The sequence below is a fragment of the Salvelinus fontinalis genome, chromosome 15 (genome assembly GCF_029448725.1).
Source record: "Salvelinus fontinalis isolate EN_2023a chromosome 15, ASM2944872v1, whole genome shotgun sequence".
NCBI lineage: Eukaryota > Metazoa > Chordata > Actinopteri > Salmoniformes > Salmonidae > Salvelinus > Salvelinus fontinalis.
In genome coordinates this window covers 32,843,204-32,859,748 of record NC_074679.1, presented here as the reverse complement: position 1 = coordinate 32,859,748, position 16,545 = coordinate 32,843,204, and the positions used below count along the sequence as shown (strand labels likewise).

General features: G+C 41.1%; 1 protein-coding gene across 2 annotated transcripts in view; it reads right to left on the bottom strand.

Moving 5' to 3' along the window:
* LOC129811835 (syntaxin-binding protein 6-like) overlaps positions 1 to 15,390 on the bottom strand; it is an 84,805-nt gene extending 69,415 nt beyond the window's left edge. The window contains exon 1 of one of the 2 annotated variants that reach the window (XM_055863490.1): positions 15,113 to 15,390. The gene's annotated coding sequence lies outside the window, so the exon portion shown is untranslated. The remainder of the gene's footprint in view (positions 1 to 15,112) is intronic. The other variant, XM_055863491.1, reaches the window with a different exon arrangement.
* Positions 15,391 to 16,545: the final 1,155 nt, after the last annotated feature.

The following is a 16,545-nucleotide window of genomic DNA, read 5'->3' as shown; positions in this document are numbered from 1 at the left end:
GGCTAATGCTGCATTGAAGGTATTACCTGAAAGAGGTAAGCGAGGACATCTATATATATATATATATGCATATATCAATCTTGAACAGGATGATCTACTTTGGATGCAATTTGAATCTAATTGAGGAAGACTGCGAGAGTGCTTGCGCATGCATTGATTTAATACAACAACATTCGAGTGATAGGCTGTTTTAAAACACTGCAGCTGCAAAGAAATCTATCTTCACAATGAAAAAAATAAGGTGACCCCGAAAACGCCGTCTCAGGTGCCGCTCCAGAATCTCCCATAAGTGTTCAATTGGGTTGAGATCTGGTGACTGAGTCAGTCATGGCATATGGTTGACATTATGTTCATGCTCATCAAACCATTCAGTGACCACTCGTACCCTGTGGATGGGGGCATTGTCATCTTGTTGGGGCATAGCCATTGTAGCCAAAACAATGATCAAAATAATTGCCTGCCCAGCATTTTTACAATTGACCCTAAGCACGATAGGATGCTAATTGCTTGATTAACTCAGGAACTACACCTGTCTGGAAGCACCTGCTTTCAATATACTTTGTATCCCTCATTTACTTAAGTGTTTCCATTATTTTGGCAGTTACCTGTAGCTCTCACTTTCACATAAATCATGCATTGTCAATGCAAACTTTCTCCAGAACATTGTAGCCTAAATCAATCAGTCCAGCCCATATCACTGAATTATTCTTTTTATGAAGGGAGGAAAAGACACACTGGTAGAAACAATGTCTTTGTTACATGTCAGAAGAAATCACATACCCAAAAATCACATTGCGAAAGCAGTGAGAGATCAGTCCCGGAAGAAATAAAAGAAAAATGGCCATTACATCTGACTGCTTTGTGCTTTTCCAGTCCCCAGCGTCAGAAAGACCACTCCAATCTCATTTCAGAAACATTCTGCTCCCCAAAATAAATGGCCCTATAAAAAAATGTAATGACAGAATGAGTGACCGCCTCCAATATGGAAGACAGGCCATCGTTTCAGTGGAGTGGTGCAAATATCAACATCTCTCTTAATATTACACAGGCAATGTTCCCTCCAACATCTGCTGCAAAATTTTAATGACTTCAGTTAGGAAACTTTTCAGAAACATCTCATTGCCATTGAACAGTCATCACATTTGACATTACTTGAAATATATCTTTTAAATGTAACTTTGTTCACATTATAAACTGGCAGCTAGTCATCGAATGAGACGGAACACCCAGGTCCTCAAACACAATGTGCTTTGCTGATCGTGTCAGAGAAAGCAGTGCTGAGACAGTGCAATTGTGGTTACATTAATGGAGGACGCAGTCATAAACAACAGCGTTTAATTGTGTCCAAATGCTCTCCAGAGAACTATGGCGTTTAATCATCGTCTCAGCCAGACACACACACACGGAGGTGGTGCACTGGTGATACAAAAATATAACTGTCCGTCACAACAAATGCTACATGAATTAGGCGACTCAGAGGAGGCATAGCAACACTGCCATCGTCAATTTGGATTTCTAATAAGCAGGCCCAAAATAACTGTTTTTCAAGTGTTTGGCAGTTGAGGAGGAGAAGCAAGGAAACAAAATAGTTCCACAGAAACATAATCCGCAGCATTAGAAGCGTTGCCAAGACTAATTAATTGTAGGGAAAACACTAACAGCTTTTTGTAGTTTTGATGGAGGAAGAACAGTTGACTTATTAAACCAGATAAACAAACTACTGTACATCAAGGTTAAGCTTCCAACGCTGCGGATTATGTTTCTGTGGAACTATTTTGTTTCCTTGTTTCTCCTCCTCAACTGCCAAACACTTATCTGAAGCTCTGAGATAGAGGAAACACTGAACACCCATCTCTTCATCTTCAACAGTCCAGCTAGAAAAACATTGTGGTCTTTCTTTGAGAACAATAAATACAACAGGTGATATGAAACGTCAAGAGACATCGAGATTCCATCCAGAAAAAACAGGATTGTTTACTTTCAGACATTTTGATTTCTGAATCATGAATGGTGCTGCATCTGGCGAGATTTAGTTCTAAGCATTGGCACAGTAACTGTTTCTACTGCTAGGTACACCTATCCACAGGGCACAATTTAACTGGCCTAAAAACCAAACAGTAAAACATTCCAGCTCAGCAAATGGCATTTCAAAACATCAGCAGACGAGGCTCTAAGCAAATTGTCTCTCTCAGAGTAAACACCATACAAGCCAAGAGTTCTTTGAGAGCAATTAGCCAACAAAAGTGTCTTTCCTTGTAATGTTTAAAACATCCAACACCTAAATCTACAGACATGTGCATACACCAGTGGAGGCTCCCCAGAGGAGGAAAGGGAGGACCATCCTCCTCAGTGAATTTCATAAAAATGTGAATAGTTAAATGTAAAAGTAAAATTTAAAAAATGATAAAACTATTCTACATATTCACATCAACAAATTGATAAAAACACACTTGATGCCTCAACAGCACTCCCTGGGGTAGCACCATGGGGTAGCCGGAGGACAGCTAGCTTCTGTCCTCCTCTGAGTACATTGACTTCAATACAAAATCTAGGAGGCTCATGGTTCTCACCCCCTTCCATATTTACACAGGAATTATGACAACTTCAGGAGGGTGCCCTCCAACCTATGAGAGCTCTTGCAGCATGAACTGACATGTCTACCCAATCAAAGCATCAGAGAATTAATCTTGTACTGAAAGCATAACCTACAACTAGCTAGCACTGCAGTGCATGAAATGGGGTGTATAGTTGACTCAAGAGACAGAAAGACAAAAGTTGAACAGTTTTGAACAAATTAATTTCTTTAGAAATGAAGCAAGACCATTGTATTTTTTCACTTACACAGCTAGCAAATGCAGCTAGCTAGTTTAGCCTACTCAAACAGCCGGCTCAAACAGAGAGGGATGCTATGTTAGCTAGCTGGCTAAGGCTACCCAACACTGGAACTCTTCCAAGTCAAGGTAAACTTTTGGTTTTATCACATTTATTACCACCGGGGCCACAAGTGTAACTGCTTAACTGTTTGCTGTACTGCATGATTGTAGTGAGTTTACTAACACGTTAGTTCTAGTAGCTATGTTGACTATGACTAGCTAATATGGTGACAACGATGTAAGCTGTGTGTAGCGGTTATTGGTTATAGTATGAAGGTTTGGCTTGGAAAGGTTTTTCGCCTGGTCACAGACAGCTGTTGTGTTGGGCACTGAAGTCCACAAGCAAAGAGAAAAGGTGAGAGGAGGAGTGCGTGTAGATGCGAGAAGGAAATATACAACAAGCAAAGTGACCATGCGGTTTATATGTGGTTGCTATTAAAGTGAAGTGTGTGTGCGGGTGATCAGGGGTGTATTCATTTCGGCGATTCTGTTAAAATGTTTAACGTAAGCAGACAGAACAGGGATAAACATATCTGAATTTGTCCAATAGAAACTCTTGTTTCCAATTGTTGGACTAATGATTAAACCCTAGATCAGCTAGATGCAGGGAAGTGTGTGCAAGGTGGTATTGAATGTGTCACCGTCTGTCACCTTGCTACTCAAATTTCTCTCTCGACCTGTGCACCTACGTTGTAAACTTTCATTCGAAGACTAGGTTGTAGAACCTCATGATGGGTATAGTATCATGAACATGTAGTAGCCTAAACCTATTGATGTTACATTGAGCTGGGTGAATGAAATATGAATGAGTCATCCAATATGAAGTAATAGAAATAAGGCCATGTAGGGGCCTCCCGAGTGGCGCAGTGGTCTATGGCACTGCATTGTCGGGATGTCCTTGTCCCATCGTGCTCTAGCAACTCCTTGTGGCAGGCCGGGCGCCTGCAAGCTGACTTCAGTCGCCAGGTGTATGGTGTTTCCTCCGACACATTGGCGTTAAATGAGCAGTGTGTCAAGAAGCAGTGCGGCTTGGCAGGGTCGTGTTTCGGAGGACGCATGGCTCTCGACCTTCGCCTCTACAGAGTCCGTACGGGAGTTGCAGCGATGGGACAAGACTGTAACTACCATTGGATATCACGAAATTGGGGAGAAAAATAAAATACAAATAATAATAACAATAATACTACATTCCCAAAAATTATGCCATGCTCATAAAAGTGCATTCTTTTATCACATGTGCAGTGCACTCTTCCATCACATGCACAGCTGATTCTCAAGATCTTGCACACTAATGAGAAGCTCTTGAGGCCACACTACTACACTGTCTGAGCCAAGGACTACATGCTTTCTGGTAAGTTTTGATTACAATACTGGGTGGGGTGAATATATTGTATTTAACATACATGATTTTTTGTCAACTAGTAAATAGTAGCCTACAGCAAAGTGTGTTAAATAATTTCTAACTTGTTAACAATTTCTGCTAGTTAGTTCTTGCTACCATGTGGGTTTTAGCTTGCTTGAGCCTGCTAACTGAGGAGTGTTAATTCACCGGTTTCCATACACGTTTCATTTTAAAACATCTTAAAAAATGAGTTGTTTAATCTAACTGCTTAACTAATCTTTACAAGAAAATGCCACGGGCACAATGTGATATGTAGAGACATTTCACTGCAGCTAATGTAGAAGAAAAAGCAACATTGCAGATGAGCTGAAGGCAGTCATCAATGACCTTGGACCACAAGGTACTCGCACTGGTGACAGACAATGCTGCAAACATGGTGGCTGCTTAGTCTAAAGTGGAGGAGTCCTACCCTCACATCACACCCATTGGCTGTGCTACTCATGCATGGAATCTGCTCCTCAAGGACACCATGGCACTGAAAACAATGGATACACTCTACAAGAGAGCCAAGGAAATGGTTAGGTATGTGAGGGTCAGCAAGTTACACCACACAATCTACCTTACCAAGCAGAGTGAGAAGAATAAGAACACCACATTGAAGCTGCCCAGCAACACCAGTTGGGGTGGTGTTGTCATCATGTTTGACAGGGTCCTGGAGGGGAAGGTGTCTCTCCAAGAAATGGACATATCACAGTCTGCCGATATGGACAGCCCCATCAAGAGGATCCACCTGGATGATGTATTTTGGGAGAGAGTGATAAGCAGCCTGAAACTCCTGAAACCTATAGCAGTAGCCATTGCACAGATTGAGGGAGACAATGCCATCCTGTCTGAAGTTCAGACTGCTTGCAGATGTAAGAGAAGAAATCCATACTACCCTGCCCACTTCACTGTTGCTCCAAGCAGAGGAAACTGCAGTTCTGAAATACATCAAAAAGCATGAAGACTTCTGCCTGAAGCCCATACACACCGCAGCGTACATGTTGGACCCCAAGTATGCTGGCAAGAGCATCCTGTCTGGTGCAGAGATCGACAAGGCCTATGGTGTCATCACTACCGTGTCTCGCCACCTTGGCCTGGATGAGGGCAAGGTTCTTGGCAGTCTGGCGAAGTACACTTCCAGTCAAGGGCTTTAGGATGGATGCAATATGGCAGTCGTGCCAACATATCTCATCAGCAACCTGGTGGAAGGGACTTTGTGGATCTGAGGCTCTTTCCCCGGTTGCCTCCATCATCCTCCAAATCCCACTAGCATCAGCCACCTCAGAGCACAACTGGCCCGTGTTTGGGAACACACACCAGGCTGACCAATACAAGGGTTGAAAAATTGGTGGCCATCCGGGCAAATGTGTGGCTTTTTGAGCCTGACAACGAGCCATCCTCAACAAGGTTGGAAAGTGACAGTGAAGATGAGGCCTCAGAGACTGATGTTCAAGAGGTGGACATTGAGGTCCAGGGAGAAGACACGGAAGCCTGAGGGGAAGAAACCAAAGCTTTAGTTTCTAGACTATCATTTTACAGATGTATGTTGAAAACGTTTTTGGGAGATGGGATGGATCATTGGGGATCATTCAATATTCCCTTTTGTTGTTCAGTGAAATAATCCCATGTGAAGAATCAACTCATTTAATTAATGTTCAATTCATAACTAAAATAGTTTGATCATTTTTAGTGGAAGGATTTAATCATTTGCAATTATGTCTACTTATGATAAGGTAAAAGGTTTATGTCTCCATATGATATGGTAAATATATCCAATGCAAAAAACATCTACATTTAAATGGTATTAATATTAATTCCCATATATTCCCGTTAATTCCCACGGAAAGTTTCCACCCCTGAATATTCCCCAAAATGTGCAACCCTAGTCCTACCTAATCTTAAATGGCACAGGCGTACACACAGACAGATAGGGCCTTGTTCAGTTTCCTATAAAAAACAGAAACACTTTGTTCTTCCACCATTTCAGCCCAGTGGTGCCCACCAATCTCTGTACAAATGATTCTCTAGTAATTCAGAACTTAAATGAAATTAATAATAGTGGGAATAATACGCTTCATTAAGCACCTACGCGTATGAATAAAACATATGAAAACTTCGATTTTGTTTTGAAAGATGGCCTCAAACACAAATCAAATGAAGAGAGAGAAGGCTCCCTGTGTCTCCCAAAGCTGTCGGCAGACAGTGGGGAGTCTATATCCTGCCTCAGGTGGGCAACTGAAGCGTGAGGGATGGAAGGGAGGACCTTGGAGATTGAGGGTGGATTTCACTTTTCAGTGATGGTTTGAATTACATCAGCCTCACATTCCGACACTGCCTGGCAATGGTGAAAACCAGCTGTGGAAAAAGTACCCAATTGTCATACTATAGAAAAAGTAAATACATGTTAACAGAAAATGACTCAAGTAAAAGTGAAAGACACTCAGTTAAATACTAATTGAGTAAAAGTCTAAAAGTATTTGGTTTTAAATATACTTAAGTAAACATAATTGCTATAATATAATTATCCTTTTTAAGTCCTATATTAAGCAAACCAGAAGGGACCATTTTATATATATTAATCAAATAATAATCAAATTGTATTGGTCACATACACATGGTTAGCAGATGTTAATGTGAGTGTAGCGAAATGCTTGTGCTTCTAGTTCCGACTATGCAGTAAAATCTAACAAGTAATCTAACAAATTCACAACAACGACCTTATACACACAAATGTAAAGGGATGAATAAGATGTACATATAAATATATGGATGAGCGATGGCATGCGGGCGGCATAGGCAAGATGCAGTAGATGGTGTAGAATAAAGTATATACATATGAGATGAGTTATGTAGGATATGTAAACATTAAAGTGCCGTTATTTAAAGTGACTAGTGATACCTTTATTAAGTCTGTTTATTTAAGTGGCCAGAGATTTGAGTCCATATGTTGGCAGCAGACTCTCTATGTTAGTGATGGCTGTTTAGAGGCAGTAGGGATGACCAGGAATGTTATCTTGATAAGTGTGTGTGAATTGGACCATTTTCCTATCCTGCTAAGCATTCAAAATATGACTACTTTTGGAAATATATTATTTTCTTAAGGAATGTGGTGAAGTAAAAGTTGTAAAAAATAAATAGTAAAGTACAGATACCCCCCCAAAAATACTTTAAAGTATTTTTACGACACTGAAAACGAGACTTGCGTTGTAACCATGTCTGTCACCCCATTTTCCAGTGACAATCCCTCCCTTCCCAGAAACACTTAAATCACTGTACCTCGCCAAGAGGTGAAAGGAGGGGTCGGTGCCGGATGCAGTCTCTCCTTTTGCTTAGCGTGTTAACGTGAAATCTGTTCAGCCAGAGCTCACGGCCCTCCAGAGGCCTCTTGAGTAAGGGTGCTTCACTTTAGCCCACAGCCAAAACTTTCAGCACTCCCCACCACTCCTTTCCCTGCTTACTTCTTTACACAGGCCAATAGAATTCTGGCACAACAGCCAGGCTGAGAGAGCTTCACAACAATAGGACAGGTGCAGGATTAGCAAAAGCGGAGGCTACCACAAAGCCAGTTCAATTAGTTTGATATCTTCCAGAATTGCCAAACACTGATTTAAAAAACAACCAGAAAAATCAAGAAACAACTGATTCCTGATTGTTTATGATTAATCTTTGGTATAGTGAGAAATTTGGAATGCTGTTGTTACAGCTACTTTCCTCTGACATTTACAGTTAATGGAGAAAGTTTAGGGTTTAACAACCCTTTGAAGAATCCTTCAGAAAAGGGAGGATTTGAAATAGGCTTGGGCGATATACCATTTATACTGGGGTATTTTGATATACAGACGGTATGATATTGCAATGTTTATGACTATAAATGAAGTATAACTACAAGAAATGTAAGATGTGTCAAATAAAGTATATACACACAGCTCAGGGCTCCAGTTATGCATTTGTTTTGCTAACTTGCTAGAAAGTGGCTAGATCAAGCTTTTTGGTTACAGCAGAGACATTCTAGCCTAAGTACGAGTCTCTTTAGCTAACATTCCACTCCTTACCACTCGTTATTGCCAAAGAAACTGGCCTTTCTGTCATCTTCAAATATGAACATTCAATCATTAATGATCGAGGAGAACTGATGAGTTGATAACCCTCACAGGTTATCAACATATTCATGTTATTTCCAACAACCAACGCGCAACTCCGCCTTAAATCCAGCTGCATATTGAACATTAAGACTGCTGAAAGGCCAGTCTCTTTGGCAATGAGATAGAGTGGCAAAGACTGGTACCAGACTACAGACATTCAATCTTCAATCCCCTTCTGGATCAAGATCCCTGTTGCCTGAATTGTTTTGTGCGGTATGGTACAAAAACGGTATGAAAATCCACCCAAATACGGCCCAACTAATCTGTGCACTAACCAACCAACAGTTGGAGCACCGTGCCTGGTGTGATGCCAAGGTGTTATGTTTAACTTTCTTTGTGCCACATCCAGTGTTGTTTTCAGATGGCAGTTTGCAGATCGAGCCAGTGAGACGGCGATAAGCAGGGGAAATCACATTCCTGGGGCTTATCTTCCATTCACATTCCTTAGAGAACGCTCCACACTCAACAGGAATAACAGCTACTCTTCAGCTCTGCTCGAGTGTGAGTTTGTAGAGGGTGGGCCTCTAACAGAGTAGAATGCAGGAAGGATGATGAGAGGGAGCCCGCTCTAAAACAGCTGTCTTTCAGGGGAGGAATGAGAATATTCATATAGGGAAAATACTATTTATTTCTAAAGGAATACAGTTGCATAGCGTTTGGCAGGTAAAACATTGTGCTGGAAATGGATGCAGTATGTAGAAGATAGACCTACATTAACTTGAAATGTTCCACAACAGGTGTGTGAAAATTGTTCCAGAGTATTACTTACAGCAGAGAGATTGCACAATTGCACAATGGTCACTGTCTGCACAATGTTTTAAAAAACGAGGTGACAACATTCTTTATGCTATATTTATTGAAGGATCTAGGCCTAAGGTGAGAAATACATTGCAGAAGAACACATTCACTGAAAACATTAGTGGCATAGTTCCACATAAAACTATCACGTGAGGTGAGAAACAGTACAAATCTTAAATTGGTTTACACTGGCACAGTGTAGTAGGACTGGCACAATTACCGTATAATCGTGTAACCGACGGTTATGGATGAAGAGTGTCATGAAAATAACAGTCATAACCGTTTGGAACGAACAGCTAACAAAGACCGCATTTGTGCGGTTGACTCCGTTTCTGCAATAATATGGACTCATTTTTTACCCCCTTTTTCGTGATATCCAATTAATCTTTTCTCATTGCTGCAGCTCCCCAACGAGCTCGGGGGAGATGAAGGTCGAGTCATGCGTCCTCCAAAACATGACACGCCAAACCACGCTTCTTTACACCTGGAAGCCAGCTGCACCAATGTGTCGGAGAAAACACCATTCAACTGACGACCGGAAGTCGCTAGAGCACAATGAGCCAAGTAATGCCTCCCCGGCCAAACCCTACCCTAACCTGGACGATGCTGGGCCAATTGTGTATCGCCCTATGGGACTCACAGTCACGGCCGGTTGTGACACAGCCTGGGATCGAACCCGGGTGTGTAGTGACGCCTCAAGCACTACGATGCAATGCCTTAGACCACTGCGCCACTCGGGAGGCAATAATATGGACTCTTAACAATGGGCTAAAAATGTTTGCCCCTTGCTGAAACAAGCAAGGTATTGTAGCAAACAATGAATATAATGGACTTTGAACCTCTAACCCTGGCAATTTGACTGGTTATCTTACGGGTACACTCGCAATAGCTGCTTGATATGATGATGCAATCTTCTCCATGCCAATGTAGAATGTTAATTCAAATGATGTTAACTGATATGGCTCATGCAATGGATTTTTCGTAATGTCAATGGAGTTAAATCAACAAAATCATAGCACATATTGATGGGTACACTTCCTGCTTTGCTCTAATGGGTACACTCGCAAAGGCTGCCAGTCCACCCATTATGCCATCATTGACTTGAATGCGTTCTATTCATTCTATTGAAGTGCCTTCAGAAAGTCCTTGACTTATTCCACATTATGTTGTGTTACAGCTTGAATAGGTTCTCTCTCACACATACACACACACAATGACAAAGTGAAAACATGTTTTTAGAAATGTGTAATAGTTTGTAGAAGCACTTTTGGCAACTATTACAGTTGAGTCGTGTTTTGTATGTCTGTATCAGCTTTGCAAATCTGGATTTGTGGATTTTTTCTCATTCTTCCTTGCAGATTTTCAAGCTTTGTTAAGTTAGATGGGAAGTGATGGTGATCAGCAATCTTCAAGTCTTTCCACAGAATTTCAATGGGATTGAAGTCTGGGCCACTCAAGGACTTTCACATTCTTGTTCTGAAGCCATTCCAGCGTTGCTTTGGCTGTATGCTTGGGGTCAGTGTCTTGTTGGAATGTAAATCGCACCCCCAGTCAAAGGTTGTTTACACTCTTTAGCAGGTTCTCATTAAGCATTTGCCTGTATTTGGCGCCATGTTCCCTCTATCCTTACCAGTCTCCCAGTCCCTGCTGCTGAAAAGCATCCCCATAGCATGATGCTGTGGGGATGCACCACCGTGCGTCACGGTAGGGATGGTGTTAGATGGGTGATGAGCTGTTTCTGGTTTCCTCCAGACATTACACTTTGCATTCAGGCCAAATAGTTACATTTGTCTCATCAGACCACAGAATCTTTCACGTGCCTTTTTGCAAATTCCAGGCATGCTTTCATGAGCCTTTTTCTCAGTAATGGCTTCCATCTGGCCCCTCTCCCATTAAGGACAGATTGGTGAAGTGCTGTAGAGACTGATGTCCTTTTGGCAGGTTCTCCCATCTTAGCCAATGAACTCTTTAGTTCTGTCAGCGTGGTCATTGGGTTATTGGTCACCTCCCTGACACAGGGCATTCTTGCCTAGTTGCTCAGTTTAGTTGGTCAGCCAAGCTCTAGGCAGAGTCTGGTTAGTTCCATATTTTCTCCATTTCCCGCTGAGTTCTTGGAAACTTTCAACACTAAAAATGTTTTATACATTTCCCCAGATATATGCCTCATGACAATTATATCTCTGAGATCTACGGACAGTTCCTTGGACTTCACGGTATTAATTTCTAAATCATGTCAAAACATTTGAATGTGGTTTCCGTCTGGCCACTCTACCATAAAACCATAAAGGCCTGATTGGTGGAGCGCTGCAGAGATGGGAGAACCTTCAAGAAAGACAACCATCTCAGTAGAGGAACTCTGGAGATCTGTCAGAATAACCATCAGGTTTTTGGTCACCTCACTGACCAAGGCCCTTCAACCTCAATTGCTCAGTTTGGCCGGGCGGCCAGCTCTAGGAAGAGTCTTGGTGGTTCCAAATTTCTTCCATTTCAGAATGGAGGCCACTGTCTTCTTGGGGACCTTTGATGCTGCAGAAATGTTTTGGTACCCCGTCCATAGATCGGTGCCTCAACACAATCTTGTCTCGGAGCTCCATGGACAATTCCTTCCACCTCATGGCTTGTTTTTTGCTCTGACATGCACAATCAACTGTGGGACCTTATTTTGACAGGTGTGTGTGCCTTTGCAAATCATGTCCAATCAATTGAATTTACCACAGGTGGACTCCAATCAAGTTGTAAAAACATCTCAAGGATGAAAAATGGAAACAGGATGCACCTGAGCTCAATTTCGAGTCTCATATCAAAAGGGTCTGAATACTTATGTAAATAAGATATGTTTTCAATTTGCTAAAATTTCTAAAAACCTGTTTTCGCTTTGTCATTATGGGGTACTGTGAGTAGGTTGATGAGGAAAGAAATGTATTTAAATCGATTTTAGAATAAGGCTGTAACGTAACAATGTGGGAAAAGGGAAGGGGTCTGAATACTTTCCAAATGCACTGCAAGTATTACAAGCAAAGTTACAGTGTCAATGGATCCTCCTTACCTGTAAAACAAACAAAGGTCCAAACTAGCTGATGTATGACAAATTGGAAACCTGTTATTTAAGTTTCACTGAACATTCCCTTAGCTGTGTTGGTTTTGCATGAATATGCTTTGTAATTTGTATAAAGTGTGTTAAGGCTGTTTGCCCATACACACTTGCCTAGTGATGTCATTTCATGTGTGCATCCTCCAGCCAAGTGGTGGGATGGGACAGTGTGTTCCCATGTTGAAGCTTCATCGGAAACTAGCAAGGATTGTTTTTGTTCCACTCTCCATTATATGAGCCACTGAAGACAGGAAACTGGCCTCGTTAGTTCGGCTATCTTCTCATTGCACAAAAAAGGAGTGCCTCCACTTTCCCTTCCAGCAAGCATGGCAGTGGATATTCAGAGAAAAACCAGTCAAAATCATCACACCATGTGTAATAGGTTAGATAGTCTAATCATTTCCAATAGCCTATCTTTCATGGTGTACTCGAGCAGCCTAAATGTTGTAATTAAATACTTCATGGGAGTGTGGTGTGCATTTGGAGTTAATTGGGTTGGTCAACAGCTAGGAGATAAGAAGTAGTATTAAGGAGAGCAAGAGATGAGGTGAATAAGGTGGAAGCAGCAGCCCCTCATGGCCCCAACCTGTCAGAGACTTGGCAATACAGAGATAGGATTTATCTGCAATGAGCAATTACCACCCAGCTTAAATGTATTGCACTTTCCAAATGGCTTTTTCCACGCTTTGGCTCCAATACAAACTCAAGCTCAGCATTGTAGCTTGCCTAAACACTATGGAACTGGGAAAAATAACAATGTTCAGAGGAAAATGATTAGTAACAGCCTGATTTTAGTGGGTTCACACCTTACATTACCTTCCACTCATGCCATTTGAGTAACCCTGAAGGCTACTGTAATTAGTAGTAACAAAACGGACATGTTGTTAGACTTGTTACATAATACATTTGGGGCTAGCCTAATTGCTTTGCAATGACATCAAATTAAGAGGTTTTTGATATTACTCAAGTCCAATATGATAGCCACTAAGTTATGACAGAGTAATATTGTAGGTTAGCAAGGTTACAGCAACATGCACATCTGCATGAACTAATAACAAATGAATTGCTTTGATATGGTTTTGGAGTAGGGCCAATAGCCCTGCAAAACGATACAGTTTCCACAAGTGCTTCAAAACACAGAACTTCAGAACATATGTTCCATAGATTCAGCAAGCCATGTTTTTGGCTGTGTTTTACATTCTCCTTCTTGTAATGTTCCATAGGATCACGTGGTACACGATTGTATTTATTAAAGTGAACATGTGGAAAATGTTCTCTCTCTCTCTCTGTGTGTGTGCAGGTGTGTGAGAGAACTGAAGTCAAGTACTACCCCCATTTCAAATCAGCTGTCTGAGCATTGCATTGTTACACATACACAATAGTATCTGGCCATTAGCCTGGTAAATATTTAGTTTTTTCTCATGGAAAACCACCTTCCATTAGGTTACTGCTTTCAACAATAGCTTCATATGAACAGGACATCCTGGGTTTTTATAAACCATAAAAGTCAAACAAACTTATGATCAATAATACTCATGTGACTTTTCCTTATTGCTGGGTGTGGTATTCAAACAAATCAAATCCCACGTATATTAATGACTTTCTCAATAGCCTGACCAATGACTATTTATGAATGGAAAAAGCTATCGATCACGTGATACAATTCGTTCCTATGAGAACACTAAATAGTGCATTTGAAGCCAAGGAAGTCTTAAAATGTCGTTTCATGTGGGAGATTTATTGACGTTGCAGGCTAGCTCAGTACTGCCCCCTCTCATTGAGTATGTCAAGCAGAATGCCGACCGGGGTACTGCAGGCTGCCAATAGCTACTAAATGATCCTTATAACTTATTCTGTGTGCGATTTAAGAATAATCGGTTCAAGGACATACATCAGGTGTAATATAAAATGGCCATTTCCCCATTCCCTATAAAATGGGAGATCCCGTTTTCTGCAAAGAGTGCCTGCAGTACCGTGGTCGGCCTTGAACGTCGTGGCTTCAATGAGAGGGGTCAGTCGTTCTCCCCTGAGCCTGACTGACATTTTATATTAAGTTCAAACCACAGTTAATGTCTTAATATACAGATGAGCACATAATGAGCTTCAGGTTATGAAAATATAGCTCTTGCAATAAAGCATCCTTATATGAAACTAGCAGGATGCATTATTATTAGGAGCATAAATTACATTTTTGCCATTCTATGAAGCTTGTGACAAAAGCCTCCCTGAAATCAGATCGGGGGCTATTTGAAGTTTGAACAATGTCTGGCTAGTGTTCAAAACACCATAGTCTCAGTTTGAAAATTATGAGCATGGGAAAATCAGACTTCAAACTTAGGCGGCGTGGTTGCGGTGTACTGTGAGTGGCATGCCTTTGAAAGCTATATTTTGCAATAGTCGAATGTTCTGTACAATTTGAACAAACTTTACTTAGACAGTGTAGCATTGAAATTAACTTGGTGTCAGACTTCAGCCCCAAATACTTAAGATTTGATTTGCATACATTTTACAAGATGTAAGTCTTCAAATCCTGAATAATCCATTGAATGAATGTTTTGACGTGTGCAATAGGTCGTAAACTAATGAAGTGCCTTTAACAGTAACAACTTCTAGGAGATATTTAGCTGAATCTTGCTACAGACACCGTGAAGACAGAGTGACACAAACAGGACTCTGCGCTCTAATGTTAATAGTTGAACGAAAGTCCATGTACAAACGTAGATAACTAACTCATCACACAATTTGAACTTGCTATGTGTATATAACATTTTCATAATATGAAAACCCGAGAGTAAGCAGAACAGTAAATATAAAAGTAACTCACTTCTTGTTAGGCGACTGTTTCACGTGTGGTTCAAGCGTCAAAGCCTCAAAGGATATCACCGTGAGTCCATGAACTTTCACTTGCAAAGTCGTTCCTGTTATCTAATCAAAGTTAAAGGTAGCATGTCGTGTTTGACATAGAAGTAGCCTAATTTCGTTCAACAGTCGTATTTCAAAGAAAGACAGCGCGCCACAAACTCTCGCAGAGCTAGACTACTAGCGCGCCACAACTGCTGTCTCGATGGAAAAGCAGTAGCAGGTTCTCACAGCAAGGTTTCCAAACCGCCAGTCACGTGGAGTAGGCGCTACGTAAATGCAATCTGGATTTGATTTGACTCTCAAAAGCACTCCTCCAAAATAACAAGAATGTTTGCCATGATTTATAGTTGTTTTCCTTCGAATGAGAAGGATTTATAGTTGTTGTCCTTCTATATTTTCTTACTTTGCTTGATATCAAATCTTAAATATTGGCCTTGAATAGGCCTATGCATCCATGATAATGCATTCGATCTCTCTTTTGGTAGGCCAACCAAAGTTGTTTTTCAATTGTTGGCTATAAACTTTCATGAAACCAATATTTGCAACACTTCATTTAATTGCCTGGAATTATTGCTTGGAAACGTACAGTATGTATATTTCCTTGATTAACTGCACAAAGTTCTGCACTAATTGACTGGTAGCCTATTAGGCTAAATAAATGTTGTCAATGTACACACCACATGCCTGCTCTCCCCAAATGCCAGCTGTTGCCACCCTGCATGCTAGTGTGTTCATTCCCATAGCCATGCCCACAGTGTGGTGTTCCATAGGAATTCCCACAGAGTGTACCCAGGGCCGGTTTAAGAAATCATAGGCCCCAGGGCTTTTTTTCTTTTCTTTTTTTTTTTTGCGCCTCCCAGACCATAATTTTCTGCAAACAACTCCATGCACCAAGATGCAATTCGATGAGTGGTAAATTAACTGATGAAGAAAAAGCCTCTTTATAATAAACCCATAATAACATTTGCGATGTGGAATAGGCTACAGTTGAGCAGAGGCGTTTAAAGGATTTCCACCCATGGGATTTTTTGGGGGGCAGGGTCTGAAAATAAATCTGCCTTTTAAAAATGCATTTCATGCAATTCCACCTCATTTACATGATGGAAGACACTAGTTGAATGTTTTTTAATACCACACAAATGACTGAAATGAGTGGCTACTCTGACACTGACAAACTAAGATTAAACTGGTCTTGACTTCAAACCAACAATAGCCCAGGCCAATGAAATGACACATAGATTGTACAATATTAGGAGGAAATATATATATTATAGACTACAGTAAGCTACTAATGATGAAGATGAAGCCATAGGCTACTCATGGTGATGGCCGATGTGCTTGTTGTGGCAATAGATTATCTCAAGATGAGCTACTTTGAAGAACACTGCTGCTGTT